Here is a 13,678-nt window from a genome sequence, read left to right as displayed (position 1 = left end):
ACAATTTTCCTCCCACTGATCGTACATTAAGAAGTAGAAAATTCATAGTGATCAAGAAGCAGAGAGAAGCAATTCTGATGACGGCGAGAAAAATTAAGTTAAGTGCAAAGTTATTTGTAATTAAGAAAGTAATTAAGAAAGTAAAAAGAAAGATCGTCAAATATTAGTAGTGATGTAATTGACCATCGAAACTAATATTTTTTTTTCGCTCGCCGTGAGAGATACCAGAGAGATCGACAATGTTGCAACAGACCCAAGACTACTATCCGACCTGACATCGCCGTTATCTAAATATTCGGGATACGTCATGCGCGCCTGAGTGGTCCGAAGGATCCCCGACATCCCCGATAATTTTTCACGATCACGGAGCACCATCGGATTGCTGCGGATATCGGCTGCGTTGCATTATTCACAACCACGAGGAAAGAACGCTGAACAAATCGATATCGCAGAAAAAGAGGTCGTCCCTGAAGCAACCAGATGCTGCGGCGACAATATCGCGACATGCGTCGTATATTAATAGTATTCTTAATTTGTCGATGAACCCACATAATGAATTGTCTTTCTTTCTTTCTTTTCTTATTTAATTATTTCTTTCTTTATTCGATGGTTCGATGAATGTTCAATATCTCGAGTGAATTCCACAAAACATCTAGTATCGTCTATTCTCCTTCCTTTTCGTTGGTTTATGTTCACCGATAGATTATATAGGATGTCCCATTTTAAATAAGGCAGGCAAAAGTCTCGAAAAATATGAAAAATACTGAGAACGTTTTAGACAAAAGTTATATGGTTTTAAAGGGGACATAAAACAACTATATCATTTTATTTACAGACAAGATCACTTTCGAAATATTCACTCATATTCACTTTATACCATTATTTTTCTTAAATAGAAATTCCAGTTTCTTATTGTATCATCTTTTTCTATCAATTAATTTTAACAACTTTCGTCTAAAACATTTTTTTATTTGCCTAATATATTATATTTTTTATATATTTATATATTTTTATACATTTTTAGATATTTAAGGAAAACAGTAACTTTTTCAGCATTTAAATTACGATATTTCGCCATCTATTTGTCGAAAGAAAAAATAATACTAGACTTTTTTATTCTATTTATTCTCAAGAATATATTGACATAACCCTAACTTTTGATAATTTATCGACCTTTGGAAATTTCAAAATCATCATATTAACAAAAATCAAAGCGCTATTGTAACAATATATTCTTGGGATTGAATAGAGTAAAAAAGTCTAATAACACATTTTTTCCGATAAATAGCGAGATATCGTAAGTTGAATATTGAAAAACTTATCAAGATTTCCTTAAAATATATTAGGCTTAAATAATAAATATATTAAATCTAAAAATATATTAAAAATATATTAAGCCTAATATATTAAAATATATTAGGCTTAAATAATAAAAATGTTTCGAACAAAAGTTATCCAAATTAATTGATAGGAAGATGATATAATAAAAAATTAGGGTTTCCATTTAAGAAAAATAATGATCAGCGATTATCTCGAAAGTGGCACCGTTTGTAAATAAAAATTGTTTTATTGTCCCCTTTGAAATCATATAACTTTTATCTGAAACAATTCTCAGTATCTTTCATATTTTTCAAGATTTTTGCCTGGCTCATTCATAAAATGGAACATCCTGTAAAATCTAATATCAAAATAAAAAAAGGACTTATTTATTTATTTTAATCGAATTATTTCTTTATTTTAATCGAATTTTAAACTTATTTATTTTAATCGAATTCTCAACAGAAAATTTGAAAAGCAATAGAGATTTTTTATCACATATCAATAGTTAGTTGGGTATGTGAAGTTAGCAACCCAACTTTAGTTCTCGATAGTTTTTATGAGAGTTCTAGCTTTCTTTTGAAGAGTATAAGAGTTATTTTATATTAATAAAAAGAGTTCCGGCGATTAACAGTACTAAAATAGCAAATAAAAAATTGAGTGCTAACTTCACACCCAACTTCAAGATCGAATTCTGAGTAGCTCATTCGATGTCTTTTGACGAATACTAGAGTCCCTGATAGATAAAAAGATATTCTGATCTTTTTCCAAAAAATTAAAAAAAATTAAAAATTTCGAAAAATTGAACATCAAGCTTGAATAGTTCTGAATAGTCCATCTGTCAAATAACTTTTTAATTACGTCAAATAACTTTTTAATTACTGGTCGGATCGCTTTCAACCATCATAATTTCTTTTAGAACTCTTAGAATGCTATTCAAAACTGCCCTCAGAACTCCTGAGAACTCTGAAAAAAATTTCACTCAGAACAGCCAAATTTCATTCACCGGATCTTTAACGCGGAATAAGTTCTAAACAGTTGGCCGGATCGCTTTCGACTTTTTTTCATTTTTTATCATTTCTTTTAGAACTCTTAGAATGCTACCCAAAGCTGCCCTCAGAATTCCTGAGAACTCTGAAAAAAAATTTCACTCGCCGGATCTTTAAGGTGGAATAAGTTCTAAACGGTTGGTCGGATCGCTTTCGACCGTTATAATTTCTTTTAGAGCTCTTAGAATGCTATTCAAAACTGCTCTCAGAATTGCTGAGAACTCTTAAAAAAGATTTCGCTCATAAAAAATATCAATCAAATGACTTGTGTTGCAATTTGCATTTACAAATTGAGCATATCTTGTGGAAGTATCAAAATTTATTCGATCTCCACAGTCAATAATTACTGTGGAAGTGACGACCACGGGTCCTTATCTCTTCTGTCACGGACACACACCCAGATGCGTGCACACTTGTTCCGAAGGCCAAAAACAACGATATTTTTGAAGGGCTGTAACTTTGCGAAAAATAATTGTAGCGACTCCATTTTTTTCAAATTGAAGGGGAAGATTTGAACTTTATGATGATGCAAACGGCGTCCCCGAAAGAAAATTGTCCACGTCCGTGCATTCCGTCAAACTTTGCAATTTTCAGTATACCAAACATGCCCTCAGATGTCAGGGGTTACAGGGTAGGGGTGCATCGCACGCAAAAAATGGAAATACATTTTTAAAGTAGAGACTCCAAGCTTCATTTTGAAACAAAAATCATTCTACAATCAGTCTACAATAATTTTTCGCGAAGTAATCGCCAGTCAAAGTTGGCCAATTTTCGGCAATAAATTATCTATAATCTATGCCATAATTCTTTTGAGCAGTGTATATTAGATATACAAATGAATAATCCAAATTTTTCAGCTAAATTCAAGGTTTATTTTAAAAAAAGTAAAACAAATTTGTTAATTACAATATTTGCCATTGTTTTCTAGAACTTTAAGCCATCTTTTAGGCAGCTGATGAATTTCATGTCAGAAAAATGTGCCTTTGGACACAATAAAGTCGTCAAGCCATTTTCGGATCTCATCCACTGATTTGAAGTGCGTATCGGACAAGGCATGTTACATCGACCAAAATAAGTGATAATCAGTAGAAGCGATGTCTGGTGAATACGCCAGTATTGCTGCAAGATGTCACAGTCAAGACTCATTATGATATTTTTTGTCGTAGAAGCAATGTGTGGCCTAGCATTATCATGCAACAATTTCACAAGACGTTCTCCTTTGCTACTATATGGGCGCTTTCATTCTAATTCTTGATTCAAACAGATTAATTGATATTAATAACGGTCCGCAGTAATTGTTTCATTCGGTTTTAATACACAGTGTGTCCCAAAAATTCCGGAACTTTTAATGAAGCTCGCTTTGCTTGCTAGGAAATTAAATTTTTATTAAATATTATTCAAAATACATCCCTTCTGATGAAATGCATGCATTGCATCGGTCTAAAAGCTTTGAAAAACATTTCTGGTACTCCTCTGTCGAAACGCCGCTGAGAACATCAGTTACAACCCTCTGGACGGGAGAAATATCGTCGAAAAACTGTCCTTTCAGCTATAATTTGAGTTTCGAGAACAGGAAATAGTTGCACGGTGCCAGATCTGGAAAATAAGGTGGATGGTCGATAACCTGGACCGATTTGGAGACCAAAAAGGCCGATTTTGTGCACAGCAATGCACTTGTGAATCGACGCATTGTCATGGAGAAGCGACCAGCTGCCCTGTTGTCACATTATATTTTTGTGCAATTCGATACTATAATTTATAATTCAATATTCTATTCTTCCTTTTAATATGATACGACCTAAATGGCGTAGGCGGAAAGTCTGTCAAAATACGTTTAGCGGTAAATGTGTGAAATATATTTTAAACAAATTTTATGTAAAATTTATTACATATAATATTTACTAACTAATAATTAAAGATAAAAGTTATACGAACCTTGAATAAAAAACATATTATTTTTGAATTATAACGTTAATTTATATCTGTATAACGTAATTATATTAAAACGGATCAAATTTGAACGAATTTCTATACAAATGCAATTCCCCTTTGCAACATATATACAAAGAGAGAAAGAAAGAGAGTTAGCTTTTATACGTATTATAAATAAAATTTCATTCCATTTTCATTATCTGTTATTGGCAAAACAACTGTTTACAAACGTGAGTGCTTGATAACAACATTACATTTTTAGTTATGATATAATGGTTACGGGAGCACGCGAGTTCACCTACTTGCCATAAATTTACGCGTGACATTTGCGAACATTGCAAATATTAGGAGTTGCGGCGGCTGCAACGGCAGCGGCGACGACGGCAGCGGCAATGGTGAAAATCGACCTTTTACTATCGGCTGTAACTCCATTATTGATAGTTAGTTAAATGCCGATGCGGACGGGCAACTTGGCCGTTCTCTACGAGTAACGCAGTTGCATTCCGATAATGACATTAACGTCGTCATGAAAGTATACGCGCTCGTCAAACTTGAAAATAAGCTCGGAAAATTGGTGTGATTTGATTAAATCACAGACTGCCGGCATCGACGTTGTTAACAACGAAGGCATGCAAAAGTTTGCAGAGCGTTCCACAGTGTCGACGACCACCAGCATGTAAAAAGTAAAGTTCACTTATAAACAAATAATACTCCCGTTATTTGTTGTTGCACATCGGGAAATAAATGTGTAAAAATATATCAACGCATTTTAAAATTTGCCAAATAGATCTCTTCTTTGTCATAACGTCTCTTTCTATAACGTCTGTGATTCAGAAGACATTTCTTTTTACGATACAACCTATACATGTAAATTATAATTTTTTTTGATATCAAAGATCAATATTTTCGAAAATATAGTCTCGCGTGAGAGAGTACTTTTTGTTGTACATTTTTTACTTATTTTTTCATAGTTCCAGAGTTTTATTGTCACTCGCGAAGCATATTGTACACTGAACGAGCGGACATAGAAAGACGCACGGACAGGATTGGACAAAACGATCACTGATTAAAAGTCGAAGCGACAGACATTTAATCGAATTTCAACGGTGCCGTAGTATCGCGTTACCACAGAAGTGCCATCTGAAAGAGCGCGTCGATATTTATTAGAGAAACGAACATGACACAGGAGAATGCGGAGCGTGCAATCATTTGCATGCACGTGCACTTAATAATGAGGTTGTAATTAAATGACGAACTTGGTCTAATGACATACTGGGTCACAGAGTATCAGAGAACTACAAAAAGCTCACTCTGGAGAACATGTTACACAATGCCTCTATTTCATGGCTCTGTCTCTTCCTTTGTGGGTACAGCTTCCATTCTGACAGAGGAAGGTAGCAAGCCAGAACTATGTATGCTCATAGCTGCTTATAAAATATGTTCAAAGTATGTATGCATATGTGGAAGGAGCTTATGTGTATATCATGAAAAAAGTCGCATATTCTATATAAATAAATTGAAAAGTCCCTTTATACAGTTTATGGATATTTTTAATCATAACGGAGATACTGCGCGAATTGAAGTTTGAATAATTTCTCCTATCAAATGCTATGATTTATGCACCGCGCGCTCGGTAGTTCGTTCAAAGACGGGACCGCAGTTTTCGCTACTTATCCGACTATCAGAAGCGAATACATTTAATCTTCGTCCGATAAGAAAGTAAAATTACTTATCGAAACAAAACTGATTAATTATATAGGGGATGTCCGGGATCTTTTGGAAACAAAAAATTGTGAAGATTAATTATTGGGTTATTGGGACCTTTATTTGAATAGAAATTTTTACCATCCAAAAAATTTTGCAGTGACCGAAACAAGTGATAATCGAATGGTGTCAGATCAGGTAAATATGGTGGATGTGGTAGCAAATCCCATCTAAGCGCTGACAGCCTCTGCAAAGTCATTAAACTTGTGTGAGGTCTGGCGTTATCATGATGAAACACAATACCTTTTTTGTTCGCCAATTTTGGTCTCTTCTGGTTGATGGCATCATTCAATTTGTCCAATCGATGACAATATACATTCGAATCAATCATTTTGTTGTTTGGTAGCAGCTCAAAAAAAACTATTCCTTTCCAATCCTACCAAATAGAGAACATTACTTTCTTTTGATGGATATCAGCTTTCGATGTGTTTTGAACTGGTTTATCGCGTCTGCTCTATAATTTTGCGTTTAATATTGTTGTATATAATCCATTTTTTATCTCCAGTTATGAGTCGCTTCAGAAATGGATCACTTTCCTCACGTTTCAACAGCAAATCATAGATGGTAACGATGAATAAAATCTCTTTCTTTGAGAACATGTGAAACCCAAATATCGAGCTTTGAGACAAGCTGTTTCAACTGCTCATGCATGGTCGAATTCGATAAATTCAATCCTTCAGAGATTTCTCATGTTGTTAAATGGTTAAATGGATTCTATCAATGCCTTTATTTGGTCTTCATCAGCCTCAACTAGCCTTCCAGAACGTGGTGCATTTTTGAGATTAAAATTCCCAGAATGAAATTTCGAAAACCAATTTTGACACTGTTCAATCAATACATTTTCTCCATATACGGTATACAATTTTTTTCTTGCTTGCGCTGTATTTTTGCCTTTACGGTAATAAAAAAGCAAAATGTGACGAAAATGCTCATGTCGGTTTTCCAAACTACTAAACAAAAAACAACTTGACAAATTCCAAAACAACTTTTTTTCAAATGAAGCTTAAAATGTGTGTTGCAAAAATGTAAAATGATTTTCTGATTTGAATGAATAAGTTTAACTGCTTAAAAAGATAACACCATCTATTTGAAAAAACCGAGATTACTTTCCGAACAACCCAATAGATCAAACTGAGAAGAAAAGTAAGTATGATTATATTGAGCTTTGAACCCTGAATCTTAAACCTGTCGCGAGGTACAATAGCCGTTATATAATTGTAGATTAGATCATTCTGAATAAAAAAGTGCTCTACCATTTTGCAAATGAGTACGTAAATTTCCAAGTTGTCAATTAAAAGAGCTTCTGGATGTGATTATTTTCAATCATTAGTAACTTGATAACTATAGCGATTTTTGCAAAATGGTACTTGATTTTTCTTTTCAGTTTGACCTGATTAATCTTCAGAATTTTTCGTTTCCGAAAGACTTCGGAGATTTTGTATATTTAAGTGCTACAGAATTATGTAATATATTAGTAAATTCCAATATGGAGAATAAATTGTGTTATGTTTGTATATTACTTTATTTATTAAAGCAATTAATTTATTTATTAAAGCAAATTCTACACAAGTACGCAGGCATGGGACAGGTAGTGGGAGTAAGGAAATTTGCGGTTCTACTCTCGAATGAACTGTTGCTCCCGCGCGCTTCCATGCGTGCTCTACATAAACTGTAGAGTTTAATTGGAGAAACTATTCAAACTTCAACTGATGCACAATATCTCGCAATATCTTTAATATCGGAAATATCTAAAAAAACTAAAGGACTTTTGATTCAGGTTTTAAAATAAACAATCTTTTTCATGATTTTACATTATATTTTATTATATTATATTATATTTTATATTATATTATATGAGCAAAACAACTTATATTGGGTTGGCAAATAAGTTCGTTCGGTTTTTGTTTCAGTGTAAGTTTCATGCGGATTCGCTTTTCTTTTCTCAGTGCTATCGTGCAAATCGAATACATATTTGAAAGAATATGTTTCACTGTTTATGTTGTGCTGTATTTGGTTTGGCTAACATCAGTTTTGTGTGTGCTGCGTAGTTGTGAACATGGAAATAAATAACGTGCATTATCGTCACATTTTGCTTTATTATTTTAAAAAAGGCAAACGAGCTGCGGATGCTCATAAAAAGATATGCCGTGTGTATGGAGATGATGCCTTAACAGAATGCGTATGTCAAAAGTAGTATGCCAATTTCCGTTCTGGAGATTTCGACGTCAATAATATGCCCCGCTCCGGTCGCCCGACCGAAATTAATTCAAGTGAACATTAAGGCTATAATCGAAGTAAATCCATCCCAATCGGTACGAGAGATTGCTACGACATTGAATATATCCCACATAAGCGTAGAAAAGCATTTACGTCAGCTGGGATACATTTCTCGGCTTAATGTTTGGGTGCCGCATCAATTAACCGAGGCTAACTTGACCACACGCATATTCATTTGCGATTCGCTATGGAAACGCCAAGAAAACGACCCATTTTTTAAACGAATGGTGACGGATGACACAAAATGGGTCGTCTACGATAATGTAACGCGTAAAAGATCATGAGGGCACAGCAGCGAGCCACCGCAAACAACCTCGAAGGCGGGATTGCATCCGAAGAAAATAATGCTCTCCGTATGGTGGGATTTCAAGGGTGTCATCTATTACGAACTGTTACCGTCAGGCAAAACGATTGATTCAACTGTATACTATTCGCAATTGACGAAATTGAACCAAGCAATCCGCACAAAACGTCCAGAATTGGCAAATCGCAAGGGTGTCGTCTTCCACCACGACAACGCCAGACCTCATACGTCATTGACCACTCGGAACAAATTGCTTCAGCTTGGCTGGAATGTTTTGCCTCATCCTCCGTATTCATCGGATCTTGCCCCTTCCGATTATCATTTATTCCAGTCGCTGCAGAACTCTATGAACGGGAAAACCTTCAAGGATGAAGAGGCCGTTAAAAACCACCTGGATTGGTTTTTCGCCGATAAACCCCAGACGTTTTACGACGCGGCATAATGAAGTTGGTGGAAAGATGGCTAGAGGTCATCGATAAAAATGGTCAATATTAAAATTGCCCATCGCTAGCTATACATTTTTCCCACCTGTCTGGCAATTTGTGGATGCCACGCTAAAAAAACTGTTGCTTTTTTTAGGCAAACCAGTCATCGAGCCATTTTCGTACATTTTCGTAAGAAGTGAAGCACTGCTCAGCAAGTGCGTGTTCCATCGATGCAAATAAGTAATCGGACGGAGCCAAGTCTGGTGAGTAAACCGCATGCGAAAGTATTTCCCAACTAAACGCCTCAATCGTTTCCTTGACCAGTTTTGCTGTGTGTGATGATGCATTATCATGAAGCAAAATCACTTTGTGTTGCCTTTTTTGATATTCTGGTCGTTTTTCACGCAAAGATTGATTCAAATCAATCATTTGTTGTCGGTAGCGTTCAGTAATAACGGTTTCGCCAGGTTTTAGCAGCTCATAATAGATCACACCCTTCTGATCCCACCAAATACAGAGCATTGTCTTCCGTCCATAGCGATTTGGCCTTGCAGTCGATGTCGATGGTTCGCCTGGAGTTACCCATGATCTTTTACGCTTAGGATTCTCAAAATATATCCACTTTTCATCGCCAGTCACAATTTGATGGAGAAATGACTTTTTTCTTGTACCTGGCGAGCAGCATTTTGCAAGTGGTTTTTCGGTTTTCCTGCTGTTTTTCATTCAGTTCATGTGGAATCCATTTTCCCATCTTCTGCATCTTTCCCATGGCTTTCAAACGTATGGAGACGGCTTCTCGTGTCACATTTAATTGATCCGCGAATTGTTGTTGCGTTTGAGCGTCATCCTCATCCAACAATGCTTGCAATTCGCTGTCTTCAAACTTTTTCGGTGGTCTTCCACGTTCTTCGTTTCTCACGTCAAAATCGCCACGTTTGAATTTTTTAAACCACTCAAAGCACTGTGATTTACCAAGAGCATGCTCACCGTAAGCTTCAACAAGCATTCGATGCGATTCTGCAGCAGTTTTCTTCAAATGGTAACAGAAAATCAATGCCACAAATCTGTCCACAAATCGTAGCTTCCAGGCACAAAATTCGACATGTTCAACGCTATTACAAACTATGCTGTTGTATGAAACTTGTATTGTTGTGAGTTGAAAATCTTTGTCAGATGTCAACAAATGGAAATGGCGCCAATGACGCGGTTTGACGGTAACTACATTGACAGCTAGGGCCATCTATGGGCTTTCCGGTTTCTATGGAAATTCCGGTTTCATATTTACAGACCTGGTAAAATCCACTTGGTATTATATTATTACTAATTACAGTAGCTACCTTGGATATACTTTAGCTACAGCATACTACAACAGCTGGAGCATACAGCATTAGTTTTATTGCCACAGCAAAAATATTTGCAACGACAGTAAAAATTGTCTCCCACATATAAGTAGTGTACACATTGATGTAATATGTAGTGATAGCTGTTACCTAAAATGTGTAACTAAAATATGTTAACTAAAATACTATAGCTAATCTTATATATTAAGTTGCTAAACTTTTTCAACTAAAATAAAATAGATCTCTGCTAAGATGGTAGTTACCCATATTATAACAAAAATTTAGTTACTGCACGTAGTTTCTAGCCACGACAGCTACTTTTTTTCCGTGTAAGTATAAGCTTATATTTATCTTTTTTTCCGAATAAATAAAGACAAACACATATTTGTCACTTAACACCAAAATAATGTTAGTGCAATCGAGCTTAAACTGTTTTAAAAATAATGCCTTGTACACAAATCTGCATAATAACATTCCGTACAAGATTATTAATGTTTTCTAGTCATACGAATTCTTTCCTGGATTTCATTAACATAAACCTATCTCTGTGACAAATGTACTTTGTTGACAGAATTGTGCCTTCTATTTTGAAAAATCAATAAATAACAAATTAATATTATGTATAAATAAAAAAATTCTAATAATTTAGTTGCACAAAATGTTAAGATGTTACTATGCTGATCACTGCACCTAACAGAAACTTTGATATGTACACTTTCAACAAACATTTTACATGTAAAATCATTGTTTGCTCAGTTGTATATCGATTACAGATACACTTTACGTAATTGAAGTTAGATATGCGTAGTATAATATTTTCAGAATCGTCTCTCTCGAAACTCAAGCAACCAAACGAGAAACTCACGCTTCATGTGTATTTTTCTGTGTATTGTTTTTTATTTAGTAATTACTTTTTCGTACTGTGTTGCATCACGATGTGCGAACATCCTATCTCCTCCCGAAGTATTTGTTTAAATAAATAGCGAGCAGCAGTATCTGCTCCAATTCGTTCGGACGATTCTTTATCGATTACTGAATTGTGTCGGCACCTGGTAAACGTTTTTCACAAGTGTCTCTCAGTGGATCGATGCATTCGGAAAACGTTGAAATAGAACAAAAACAGCAGAATTAAATAAAAACTAGGTAATTAAATGGAACTAGGTAATTAAATGAAAGCTAGATTAGGAGAACTGTGTGTGTTCCTGCAAAATTAAAGAGCGCCGTGAAACAAGCATCTAAAAATAATAAGTTTTCGGTATATTTACTGACATACGCTTTATTGCAGGCGCTTATACGAATTTCGAACTGCTAAATATATAGAATACAATTCAATAGGGGAAAGAAATTGTTTTAGCTAGATGACGGTTAAAAGTTTCTCATACGATCTTGAGAGAATGAAGTTCGTGCGAAACTCATCAAAATACAGCAGACTCTACGAACCTCTCCGTGCGCTGATTAAAATTGCAACGAAGCAGCTCCTCTTGTCGTGCGATTAATGATTCGTATTATGACTTATGCCTAAGTACATAACATTAATTTCCAAGAGTAATTACGAAACTCTATGACGCGCACCCGACTCTCGTACTGACTGTTATTGTTTCAACAACTTCGCACGATAAGTGGAGGAGTGCTAACAAGTTTTGCGAGATACCTGCAGCATAGCATTACAAGCAAACGATCATTATTTTGATGCCCGGAAGCCATACACTACCGAGTTGCTATTAACAATAATGAAGATATCAGCTACCGCTGCCGTACGGATGTCGTGTTGTGCAAACTAGAAATTATCGATACCTCGTCCCTTCCTTCACTCACATAATCGATGTGTTAGACGATACATACTTGTAAAGAACAAGCAGTCGGAGATTCCGATCTCATTTGAAAATTGATAAATTTTACGCGACATGTATCGCAATTCAGCTTTGCAATTTATCTGGATTCAAGGCGCGAGAGATTTATAGATATTTCGAAAATAAATGCGTCGATTGCTCACTAGACATTTCAGATTTTTTACTAATTACCAACTATACGTAGATCGATATAATTATTTTGGGTTACAACGAAGTTACGTCATTCCCAGAAAAAATTTATCCCACTGCAAACTTCGCTGTAAAGTTCGCTGTACTATAAAGGTAATTACACCAACACGTACGAATAACATATGTAAAACTCACTCTTGATAGTTGATCGGTGGTACTCTTATTTGCCGTGGTGTTGGTCACTTTAATAAGCGGATAATATTCACGATGCAATTGACTACGATACAGTTGATGCAAGTTGCGAATATCGACCGAGTGCTGACTACGATGACATGCAATGGGCGTGGTAATTAATGTAGCGTATCGTTTATGGATATTTATTATCCAATCAGTGAGAAAGCTGTGGGGTTCGTGGCCGAGTTCTTTTATTATCCGCACAGGTTATACTGTTCACAATATTGTTCTATTAATCTTTGAGAGTATTATCAGCGTGTTCGCGAACCTGTTAAGCATTATTTGCGAGCTTATACGCAAGATAAAAGATATAATTATAATTTTCCGGCTACCAATACATATTGATTATTTGAACAACATAGTTTCGAAACTCTAATTATTAGATTTGCTTTTGTTTACATGGGACCGTATACGACCTCTTTCTGAAGCGTGGTGCGATTTTCTATCTATTGTGCGCCGTATATTACGGCAAACGAAATAAAATAACAGGCTTTCATTTTATCAGACGAAAAGTAGCGCAACGAAGTCATATATTTTCTTACAACGCCTGAATTTCTACCGGAATATAATACGCGATGTGTTATCTGTTCTTTAGCCAGACATTTTTTAATTATGTCGTCTTATTACGTACCATTAAAGACAGATATGATTTCTCTTTGTGGTCAACTCACTCTTTGTGTTCAACTTTCTCTCTCTTCCTTTCTTTTGTTCTTTGTTTCTTAAACGCAAAGACATTAGTCCCTATTGTGCCTATATTTCGAGCAAAGTAATTCCCGAGTCGTGAAGCTAGTTACAAAAAATTTTGCGCACAACAAGGAGCATTATTAAAGGCACATAAATGTACTTACAGGACTAGATCCTAATTTTCGACTCGGATATTTCCTTATATGTCTCCTGTCTTATGTATTTCCCAAGTTTATCAGATGCACATAAAAATTAAGAATATTCCGTATAATAAATCATGTGATTTACTTGGAAATGCTGGATATGTTATATCGCTGCCAACATCTCAATATCCTTCGTTTTCCGCTTTACTAGGAAGGTGCATGAGATGATT

At 35.3% G+C, this 13,678-nt stretch overlaps 1 protein-coding gene across 3 annotated transcripts in view; it reads right to left on the bottom strand.

The window, feature by feature from the left end:
• Dh44-R1 (Diuretic hormone 44 receptor 1) overlaps nt 1-13,678 on the bottom strand; it is an 87,632-nt gene that overhangs the window by 26,074 nt on the left and 47,880 nt on the right. The gene's annotated exons all lie outside the window — the stretch shown is intronic.

This window comes from Harpegnathos saltator, unplaced genomic scaffold (assembly GCF_003227715.2).
Source record: "Harpegnathos saltator strain DR-91 unplaced genomic scaffold, Hsal_v8.6 scaffold599, whole genome shotgun sequence".
Taxonomy (NCBI): domain Eukaryota; kingdom Metazoa; phylum Arthropoda; class Insecta; order Hymenoptera; family Formicidae; genus Harpegnathos; species Harpegnathos saltator.
The sequence above is the reverse complement of the archived record's forward strand: the minus strand, read 5'-3'. Positions and strand labels throughout refer to the sequence as shown.